A 12,186-nucleotide genomic window follows, 5' to 3' on the forward strand; every position below is an offset into this window, starting at 1 on the left:
TCATGGTGTGTCTACATCCCAAAGGTTGAGAGAAGGTAGATTTCAAAATTTTGGAGAATTAAAATGGTGGGGTTGCAATTGCACAAGCAAAGAGAAAGAAAATAAAGAAGAAGATCAAGAAAGGTGCATTGGTATATAATGTTATGGTCCCAAGTTTGCTTGAGAGTGTGAGAGAAAAAGTACTGATGGAAAACCAAGAAAATTAGGGAGTCACAAACATTCCTCATTATTGGGTACACACTGTTGAAGATTTGTCTCAGCAAATGTAAGAACTTTATTTAAGTGTTATGGACAGAGGGCAACCAAGGGTTGAAAGAGGTAGGGCAAGACCATTGCTTGGCAGGTGATACAATTGTGGAGAAGAAGGGCACTGTGCTCCAAAAAAGGTGAAGGCTTGGGTTTTGATGGAAACCCCAACCACTGCGACAATTTGCGTTTCATTTGTGCACAAGTTAAAGGTTTTGTCCAAGTTCTTTTGGCTGCTTTCACAATATGTCTACTTTATTAAGGTATTTTAGGGTTTAATTCTCTCAAAGGGGAAGGAGGAAACTTGTCCAAAGTCTACCTCTATTGCTTGAAATGACCTAGGCTTGTGATTGGGTAGGCTTGACATGAACCAATGAGCTTCAAGCATGAGCTAGAAGGAGGGGTCGACCCAAGCAACGATGGGGTGTGATTGCGAGATATACACCCTCACACACACTCTCTCTTGGTGTGAAGCAAGAACTTCATCTCCTTCTCCAAGCTTGTTGAGAAGTCGAGAACCTACACCAACACTTATTGGCTATGGAAAGCAAATGAAACCAAGAGCCATGCTCCAAAGCAAAAGCTTGCCATCTTCTTCATCTCCACTATGATGCTACTATGTTATGCTAATCTACAAGAGTAATACAAGTGAGGAGACTATTTTTTTCTCCTGTGTTACTTATTCTTCCTCTTCCCTTCCCTCACTCCTTGCTAGCACTAGTTTGGTACCAAAACGGACACTAAAGTGTCCTTTTTGGGTGTGTTGCAAAGAATTCTAGCAACTTTGTCATGGATCATTTGACCATACAAAATGAGAGTATTATTAGAAAAACCGAAAAAACTAAAGTTTACATTTACATAAAACCTCTGAAGTATAACATGGTACAAAACACCAATCTGCATTTTACACATACATAATTTTCTTTTAGAAAAAAATAATTTGAATAAATTGTAAATTTGTAAGACCTGTTTTCAAGTTAGGGAATGATAGATGATCAACTATCACTTCAAGAAAAATCATTTTCATGAATGAAAAACTCTGTTTTATGGTGACATTCACCAAAATAGCTAATCCAAAAATGCATTTGGCTCTTCGAGTCAACATTGATACATATGGTATACATGTCACTATGGAGAACAAGTTGAGAATCTTAGCTTATGACTAAGAAAAAACAATTCAACCTGTGAACTTAATGTCAAAGCCACAAGTGAAATACAATTATGACATAATTTGGTAGCAGCATAGCCTCAAGAACCTCAAACTTCCATTGGATAGGATTGCACAACTCTCTTTGCTGTTACACCCATGCAATCATACCCCACCATGACATGGTATTTTGCAAAGCAAGGATCTATGCAAAGGTATTTCTTACATTTAGGGCAACCATAAAGTGTCCTTGATGGCTTTGACCCAACCACTTCTTTTGCTTCACAAATAGCCCTTTTCCGTTTACTGGCACATACAAAGCAAAAATTTCTTGCCTTTGCACTCAACTTCATCAACCTATGTCCTTCCATCGGACCACTTGCATACAAAACTGCCTTACATGTGAGAATCCCTGCAATGTGGTTATCAACAAGTTGTTCTTGCAAACAAATCATAAACTAAAACCAATTTACACTTTTTTTGCCATGCAAACACTTCCAAATTATGTACGCATTTGCAAAAACGAAATCCAGCATGCCACCACTTCCAACCACGTATAGTAGTCTCTAAAATGTATCCAAATCCCAAGACCATATTATCAAATACATCGCGGGGCTTCTTTGTTCTTGTTATACTGGATGGCTATGTTTGGACAAGTAAGTGCAACTCTATGACCACTTCCTATCTACCTCAATACTTTGCCACTTTGCGTACCATAGACATTGGTAGCGTAAAAATTGTCTTCTCATCCATCCAGCTACATGCAAGAAGATGTTGGGGTCATCCCAACTTGGGCGGTCGTCCATGTGTGAAACTCTTATTGTAAAGCCTTTATAAGGCTCAAGAAAACCATGCAAATCGAGAAGAACCATGCTCACGGTGCTCAATATGTAACAACTGCAAATCCAAAAAGTTCTTCATGTTAGTCATGTAAGTACCTGTAGCACGATGCCCTTGTTTGGTCAAATGCATCAAGAGCTTGATCGATGTAAACCACCTATCAAAGAATACATGATGAGATTTCTATTTCAAATCTCTTGCAAAGCATAGATGCAACATTATATGAAATCTCTGCACAAGGCAATTTATCATACTCACGAAAGGAATAATTATACCCAATCTCAAAATCGCATAAGATCCATAACTAAATCCCAAACTTGTGAGGATTCTTGGGATTATATACCCTACATGGATTCAACTTACATTTAGATGATACAATCCTCTCATCAACAGTCACATTTTTCCCACATTTGAAGTGCAGTTGAAACGTTGCATTCAACCTTTCCTCTAATGGCAAGACTTTCCATAGCTTATGCTCTCGCGTTCCTCTAAGAAGTGGCCTTTGAGATTTATCTCTTACATGCAAGAAACACTTTATCTATTAGTACTTAGTTAGCCCCATTTCTCAACATAGTTCGTATAATGCATGACACCACAAGTTTCCCCTTTCCAATAATAATTCTTGTATGGAATATACTGCAAAGCCATGCCAAGAGAAACACCAAGAAATTGCAAAAAATAGTGCCTATCAAGGTCATTTCCAGTTCTTGTGAATCCATACTTATATAAGACTTGTTCTTGATTTTCCAATGCATATCTATTTGTCTCACCCACAATCATGTCAATCAAGTCTAATGGGAACAATTCTAGAGAAAACCGAATTCTTTTGAGCTCTATTGGTACTTTTAACAAGTTTGGACCTCCAATATCTAAAAACGTGGGAAGCACTCTGAATGTACCATCAGGCTCAACATGCATCTTATCACCACTCTTCCTTGAAGGCATAGTCACATTAGACCAATCAGACTCATCATCACTATCCTGCAAGACCGACCCTTTGGCCTCCAAAAGCTCGTCCTCACATTCATCTTCTTCTCCCACAGATCCATGCTCATCACAAGACTCAACTGCTTCATGCATACTTGATTTGTGACCTTTCGCAACAAGCATATTTTTCACTTTTCCACGCTTTTTGAGAATCTTGTAGCCCTTACCATGAGCATGACTACTCTCTATGTCGCCATTAACATCATGAATTCTTCCTGCATGTTTTCTCTCAGCCTTTCTAGATGCATCATGAGTTTCCACATTCACATTATTAGCATGGTCATCAAAAAGAAAATCAGCATGTTGGGCCTTTGGACACCCTCTACCCACAACAAATTGCTTTGGAGGTCGACCTCTCTTACATGTTGTAGGAGGTGCACTAGACACTCCTACAAGAGGTATAGCTGCAATAGAAGCAAATGTAGACAAGCAAGGGGATTCCTCATTGGTTTCTTCCACATGTGCAGACAATGCATGCATAGTAGGTGCATCATCCATAGTGTCCATAACATGCATCAAATGGGCATCACCACAAGCTGTATCAATTGCATCAAGGAAAATAGGCATTTCCACATAAGGTAATACATTGGCTCTCCGATTTTTTCTCAAAAAACATGACAAAAAATTGGCCAAGGAGAGTTTATCATCAACATCAAATGCAGTATCATTACGCATATGGAGCATGGTTTTCTCCTTAGATACAATGTACATGCGTATAGACTCCCATGACAAGATGTAGGCGGTCTCATCCCCATCAAAAATGCATTTGAACAATCCTTTGCATGAGTTATAGGCCACAATATTTTCCTTGTACTGCTTGGTCTCCCAATCAGAAATGTGAGCTTCTTTTTCCCATTCAACACCGAATCCCATGGTAGGGTAGAGAACCTCTTGTCCCTCTAAAGTGCAGCAAAATGCATTAGAAGGTGGCCCTGTTAGCAAGGATGAGGTCGCCATGGAATGGAGTAAAATTTGTAGGCAAGTGCGACACCTAGAGGAGGATTATTGAGCACTGTTTTTCCTGTGTGCTGCGTTGCAGGTTTTGGCTTGGTTTTTTATTTCGCTTTAGAAATTCTAATTTAAACGTGATAAGGCTTTAGTTTCACTTACAATGCATCTAAGATCCAAACATCTTGCATTGCATTGCCATGGAGATCGAATGGCAGGCATCATTTCAGCCCCAAGGTGAGAGTTCCATAGCCATGCAAGGTCGCCGATGAAAAACATGAGCACATAGATCTAAAAAATTTAACGCACTAGCACTCACCATTTGACCCAAACCAAAATTTCACAATATTTTGGAGTCATACTCTAAACGTACATTACGTTTTACAAGAAAATTGGCTTAAAGTGTGCATTTAAAAAAAAGGACAAAATTCATGTGCTCATAAGACACTTTAGTGTCTCAGGACTCTTTAGTATCTCAGGACACTTTAGTCTCTCAGGACACTTGAGTGTTCAATTACAGGACTAGTGTTACTCCTTTTGCAAGATAATTAAGGGCATAATTTTGGCGTATGAAGTCTACCATATTCATTGCACTAATGAGGTCTCAAGGAGCACAATATTGTATTGTACCAAGTCTCTCTTTATGGGGGAATTTATAATACAAAAGCCTTTTGGAGGGGGGCACCTGCTCCACATAAATTCAGTCCTCAATTGCTATCAATTTCTCTAATCCTTTCTCTCTCTCTTTTATAAGTGTTGTTCATGCTAAGCTAATTAGGTGTAGTCTTCATCTGCTACCTTTAATCATTTTCTCTTCTTATGCTCTTTAAGAATTCTCTTAAAGGAACTGATCACTATTGTTATTTCAATTTCTGCTACAGTCAATGTTATAGCCATATTCCATTACATTGGTATTGGAGCTATTAGTTTTTATTTTCTTGGTTAAGAACAGAGGTCCTTAAATTTTCCATGAAAGGTTGGGACATGTTAATTGCAAGAGGGTAAGTGGGACACATATCTATTAACTTGGGTGAAAAAGACTTAGTGGGAACTATAGAGTTAATAATGGATTCTTTTGGGGCTTGCCTTTGGCTTAACCATTATTGACCTACTAGCAAGCTCAATAGGAACCATCATCAACCGAGCAATGCTAGAACCTATCCATTACTCTTTGCAATCAACGGTCTCTAAACCATGGGTGTGGCTGCTTGAGAGCTAATTTTCAAAGGTAAAGAAGAGTAGCAACTAAGGTTTTCAAGGGTACCAAAGCACAAAGTAGCATATGTACAAGTTTAGTTATCATGGCTAACAATAATAAAGAGAGTAGAATGAATATTGACAACCTTGATTTTTCACATGAAGGTGCTACTGATGATACACCAATGTTTGTGAACTATCTCGTTACTAGGTTGCAACAAGCTATGGGCAACCATGCTTTGCAAGCCAAAGTTACTCAATAGCTTTGTGCTTATGGGATTTCTCTACCTCTCCAAGAAGAGAGAGATCTTAGGAAGCCTCTTGTTGAGACTTCCAAAAGAAGACTCTCTTCGATAAGAGAAGAGGAGGAATCCAATGAACGAGAAAGAAGTGAATCTCTGAATTCCTCTAAAGACGTGGCTCCACAAAGACGGCGGTCTCGACAATCTCCAACTCCACCCAAGAGGAAAACATCATCCTATAGTCCTTCTCGTCATTCTGAAAGGGAATGGAGGAAATAAAGGAAGAAAAAGGCGAGAAATAGGTCACCCTCTTCTCATTCTTTGTCATCTTTGTCCTCTTTTGGTGAAAGCAGCAATTATTCTCCTAGAGAATACAAGAGGAGAGGACATTGCAAACTATATGCTGCTTGAAAAAGGTCCTACAAGTAGAATTTCAAAGAGGGAGGAAATAATATCTCTTTTCTCACCTATGATGACACCTTTGAGAGGATAAGACAGGTGTGCTTTATTGGGACCTTCATGGTTGGCTTTAATGGATGATCAAAATGGACCTCAATTCACTCCATTTCATTTAACTCAGAGAATCCAGATAAATGTTCATGTGTCCAGGAAGATTTTTTTTCAGCAGCGCATAGTCTTTATGTTCGGGCCAAGAAGATTACGAGAGATCCTGGAATGTCCTTTGCCTGTTGTAATTCCGATGATCAACTATGAAAACTCATTTGATGTGCATGTGTTTGTCCTTATCTAAAGCTGAGCTCCATTGAAGTTTCTGGGGATTGGGTAGTCAAAAGTCTTGGGTTCTTGCACGTGTGTTCGAAGGGGTTCTCAAAGCATAGTAGCTTGGGTAGCCATGACTTTCTCTTATCCGGAATTTCATGGAAGAAGTGGTGAAGATGCGGAAGACTTTCTGGAGCAAGTTGAGGTGGCATGCATAAGAAACAATATGTGTGATGAGGACAAGATTTTAAGTCTATTTGGATTGCTTTTGAAAGATCAGGCCCGTGTTTGGTTCATGGATTTGGAAGCTAAAGAAGCAGTGGCTTCTTCTTATGGTTTGAGTCTTGACAAGTTTATAGAAGCTTTTTTAGAGCATTTCCAGGTTGTGGAAGAGGCAAATGCAGTATGGAATGAACTCAATGCTCTTAAGCAAGTTTCTTGTCAAGGTGTTGATGCCTATATACAAGGTTTTACAGATTTATGGACTCGTTGGTGTGTTGATCTTAAGGATGAGACCCCCCCTTGTTCATTGAAGAAAAGTTTTTTTGTTGATGGTTTGTCACCTTGGTTGCGGTTCGAGGTTGAGTTGAAGAGGCCCGAGTCTTTTGAAGATGCGGTATGCATTGCAAAGCACAAGGAATGGAAGTTTAAGCGTCTTGAGGAACATGGTATCAGTACAGGTATGCATGTGCAAAATGGATTTGGCATGGAAGATGAAGTTAAGCCTAAGCAGGTGAAAAGGAACCTATCCTATGATGTTTCTCGTTTCTTCCCAAGGTCTATTGTGAAGCGTAAAGAGGTCTTGCAGGTTGACAGGTTTATGGAAGAGCCTAAAGAGGTGAGTAATGCTTTGGATACAGGATTGAAAAGTCTTGAAGAGGATGCATTGGCAACTTGTGTACCTTGTGATTCTGTGTGTGAGTGTGAGGTTGAGGTTATTGATGATGAGCACGTATCTTTGGATACTAGTTCCTTGGAAATTAGGGAAGAGGGCAAGGTTGAGAGCCATTTTGTGGATTTGTTGGATGTGGAGCCTGTTTTGAAGCCATATTTTGATGTATGTGTAGTGATTGAACCAATTTGTGAGCATGATTGTAGTTTAGAGTAGGGATCTGTATTCTTGGAGACTGATGAACGCATGCTAGAAGCTATGGATAGTGGTGATAGCCATGATTATGATGTGGATGAAGTTATGTGTGATGATGAGTATGCTTATGATGATGAGAAGGGGTTTGGCATATATGAGTCCAATCTCAGCTATGTGGATGCCTATGCTAGGGATATGTGTGCTGCGGGGATACTTTTGTGCTTTGGATATCAACAACTTTACCTTCACATAATGCTTTTAGCTACTTGTGTGCATGATTTGCAAGTTGTTTCTATGGCTGGTGAAGCCAAGATGCCAGGCGATGAGTCACTTGAGTTGTCTCTATCGGTTGGGTTGAATGTGGCATGCAATATTTATGCTTTTGGAACTCCATACAGGGCGGATGTGTTAGTTGAACATGCCTATGGTGCATTTTGGTTGATTGTTGACAAATGTAGGTGTGGTGTTATGATGCTTCTTGTGAATCAGGCGATATGCCTTTGGCCTTTTGATCCAGGTGGAATGACCATCTACTAGTGCTGCTGCTGAGCATGAATGCTCTAGCAGGCTAGGGGGTGGGCAAATTATGTCACGAGTTTTTTGGAGCAAGGGATTGCGCATATGTACATATACATGCATGGTCCATCAAATATAGAATTGCCCATTTTTCAGAGCCAAGTGGTTACGTGGGGCCCACATGTGTACAGGTAGGACAACATGTACATAGTGCATCGATTTTCACTATCACCAGTACCAGTATGTTTTTTCTACAATAATGAGGAGTTGGTAGCACGTAAAACTTCTCGAGGAAGCTATCCGCGGGCCGACGACATGAGGTAAGCAGGTGCGTCAGATGGCATCTAGTGGCGTCAGGAGGGCGAATGGGGTTAATACTTGCACGCGGAGAAGTATAGACACGACGTGGGTGTTTTCTTGTGATACTTATGCAGAAAGGTCATCATGAGGACCACTTTTTGGGGCCACTTCATGTGGTTGCGGGATGCATTATTGAAAAGAAATGAGTGCCAGGTGTGCGGATGATGCAAAAAGGTGACAACTATGCACTGCGAGGTCAGTTTTTGGCATGTTCGGGGTCCGTTTGAGGTCATCTAAAAGGCCAAGGGTGCCCAAGTAATAAAGCTAAGTGTGGGAACTGAAAAAACTGAGAGAAGACCAGAAAAAACGTGGAGAAGAGAGGAGGAACAGCCGCAGGTGTGTTTTTGGGGTTTTCGGAGCCTGTTTTGGCCGTAAACTACTCATCCGAGGTCGGATTTGAGCACTTTGACATTGTAGACTGGGGTTTTGGGCCGTTCCGAACGCGATGGCACTGTCCATTTTGTCAAATTTCTCACTCTTTTTCTGCTGTTTTTCTGTGTAATCTTCTCCGGTGAGTGAAGCCTTTGCTTAACTTTGTGGTTGTATCTGGTGTATTTCTTCAATATTGTGTGAGCTATTTGCCCCATTGGTGTTGGCCCAAGCTCATTTGTATCTAAACATCAGAAATTCTCCTCTTTTGAGCTGAGTTTTTTGGGTGTGTGTGTTTGTGTGTGTTTGTGTGGAGTGGGCAAGTGGATAGTCTCTCTCCTCTCACTCCAGAGGTGTGTTCCCTATCTCGGCCAGGTGTGTTGTGTAAGCCGAGTGGTGCCCCATAGTGTGTGTGTGTGTGTATCTTCCCAAGAGTGTGTGTTGGGTTGTTATAGAGGTGCTCTACATGTTTTCATCCCGCTCACAACGTGCACCATGGGATTCAAACATCAAGATGTTGTGCTCATAGCTACGCTTCAGTGATGGTCCTAGGCTATGCAACCAAGGACCACGTCTGCCCTCTCCATGTCCATAACCTAAAAATCCAAGGATGTGGAGTAGCCTTGTACTTCCAACGATAAAGCTCAGACTTGAGTATCCCAGATTTCGGTATCATGTCCATTCATCATTGCTACCTTGTAGCGGTGGGTACTTGGAGTTTGAGGCAATTTGAGTTTTTTCACCAATCCATAATTAATGAAATTGTGAGTGGCACCGTCATCTACCAAGATGCACACCTTGTTCCCTTGCAGATATTTGTGCATACATACTAACTCATGTGGTCCGAAGGTCTACTGTCACATGGAAGCTGTGAGACAACATTCATGCACCACCTCGGTAGAGAATCGTGAGGAAGACTCAAGAGGCAGTTGTTGCACCGTGTAGTGCTTTCTCCTTGCCATGAGCAACAAATTTCCCTTGGAACAATCCTTTTTGCCATGACCACTTCCCAAGCATTGAAAACATAATTTCTCTGTTTTAGCCTTATCAAAGTCCTCAGGAGAGAGAGGACTTCTGGACCCCTTGAATTTTTTAGTTGCTTCACAATTGGCTACTATAAATCTCCTTTTATTGTGCCCATACTGTGGGCATATATTACCTTGTGTATTATTAGGCACATGATTATTATGTGATTTCTTTTCATCTGGATCATCATGACTGTGTGATTTCATTATGGCCTCATCAAGTGTTTTAGGGTCTTGAGTCTTGACGTGCTTCTTAAGCTCTGGTGTCAGACCGCGGATAAACCCATGTACTTGCTGAAAGGTGTCTAGTCCTTCCAACTTGAGGATAACCACCCGATAGTGAGAGATATATTCAAGTAATGATGGGTGTTGGCGCATGGAACACGTATCCCAAGACGTCTAACTCCAATTTGCCTCATTTGTAGGCAAGAATTCTTTGTGAAACATAGCCTCAAAGGCTACCCAACTCTGTGGTATGATATTTTTCTCCTTGAGAGACATCCACCACTTGTAGGCCTTGCCTTCCAAAGTCAAGCTTGTTTGCAGTGCTCTAACTGCGTCCGGAGTACACCGTAAGGCATGAATTCCATCCCACTTGCTGAGAAAGATATTCACTGCATCCTTATTGCAATCTCGGTCTTCTCCCTTAAAAGTCGATGGTTTGGTGTTTTTCAACAACTCATCCACCTCCTTGGCAGTGAGAGTCTGCAAAGAATATGGAGATGGACCCTGTCCATGATCAGAAGAGTCTTACCCCTAAGTAGCAGTTTGCTCATGCATGTGTGTGTCAATAGGGCACTTGGCCTGCTGCTGCGTAAGTTGTATCACTAATGTAGATAATTTAGTGACATTTTCATTTAAAGATGCAAAATTTCCTTCATTGACTGATATGCGTGTCTGAAATGCACAAAATCTTGAATATTAAGTAGCTCATAAGTGTCATCACCTACCATAGCATTGGGGGCACTCTCCGTGAGAGCATCCGGCCACGAGCCATCCCGGGTAGTATCAGGCGTATGATGCTCAAAATCAAAAGTCTTATTGATATCTGAACCCATGGTGACACCGTGCAGTGGAAGGAATAGAAAGAAAAATACCTTGAGGCAAGGAAAAAGAATCTCGTAGTCGTAATTGGCACCACAAATGGTAATTAGCCGTGCTAATTATGTTGATTGTCCAAGTTGTAATCAATCCGCAAATCCACCCGTGCAAGTATCGTGCTTGGACACGTAGTAGCCGCGAACCGGTTGCAATTGTTAATTCTTTAGTGTAATTGGCTCTATGAACACGCTTGCCAATGAATCCATTTGAAAAATTTATCATTTACCTAAGAGATCGTTGACTTGCTGATTTGTTGCACGTAGCATGCAAGGTAGTATCAATTCTAATTGCCGGCCCCTTCATTGATCGTAGCCGAGTATGTGGTAACAATTTGTGACTACCTTGGGTTCCAAGCTATGATGCGACCTCTGTGTGTACTCGCCGTTAGATGATATTAAGTCCTAAGGCCAAGGGCCTTAGGCATTTTTATATGTGAACTCACAGCTCACAGAGACTATGGCCGTCGAGCAGGTAGCACGCAAGGAAAGAGGGGGTGAGGCTGAGCAAGGTGATGAAAATGGGGCTCCGCTCTAGTGTCGAGAAATACCCAGCGCACCATAGCTTTCCTGTTGAGCCCCTTGTTGGGGTATAAAGCCCAATGTGGTCGCCCAGGTAAGTGGGCTGGCCGCCAGGTATATACACATATTCTTTTGTAAAAACCTAATAAGAACTCACTATGCTCTACACATTACAGTAGAGCGAGTTCACCATATTGTCGTGCTCTTCTTCTCGCACTCTCTCTCGCGTTGCACTTCCCCTTGTACTCCTTCAACTGGTATCAGAGCTTAGATCGAGGCTCGGGGCAGCACTGCAGGAGGCTAGAGTCACCAACTCAGATTGGAGTGAAATTCGATAGGCGAAGACACGGCCCCAAAATCTTGTGGGAAAGCCCGTAGGTCTTGGTGTGCTCAGAATTTCATTCTGAGGTCATCTCGGTCACTGTTCGGCTTCGACAAAGTTCTGCGCAGGCCATTTTCGACTACGTGGTCTCAGCGGGTGCAGATCCGACTCTGCAAATTTGGGGTTTTCGGCCTACGATTGCAGGTGCTGAGGATATCGACAGTCCCAGAGTGTTGATTTGTGGCTGTCTACACATCGAAGGACGGCTCACAATTCTTGGAGGCGTGTCACATACGACACGGGCGCATCTACACACAGACTGTAGGCGACATCCACTAGTTCATCAGGTAGCTTGTGTTTGCTACTTGATATTCCAGATTTTATCCTGACATTGCAGGTACTTCCACATGGGATGTATTGTCAGAGATGATGTATGTCTGTTGAGGGTTTGCTGGCTGTGAGTCACGCAGCAAACAACCGCCGTAGCGGTTACAACATACAGTGGGAAATTTGTGGATGTATGACTTTGTGGGAAGTCTATGTACTGTCAGATTTACTGCA

General features: G+C 41.6%; 1 pseudogene; it reads right to left on the minus strand.

Annotated features, from left to right (window-relative positions):
- Positions 1-2,416: 2,416 nt before the first annotated feature.
- LOC147449260 (uncharacterized) lies at positions 2,417-3,904 on the minus strand (annotated as a pseudogene).
- Between the last annotated feature and the right edge of the window lie 8,282 nt (positions 3,905-12,186).

The sequence above is a fragment of the Adiantum capillus-veneris genome, chromosome 10, assembly GCF_014529385.1.
Source record: "Adiantum capillus-veneris isolate H3 chromosome 10, ASM1452938v2, whole genome shotgun sequence".
Taxonomy (NCBI): domain Eukaryota; kingdom Viridiplantae; phylum Streptophyta; class Polypodiopsida; order Polypodiales; family Pteridaceae; genus Adiantum; species Adiantum capillus-veneris.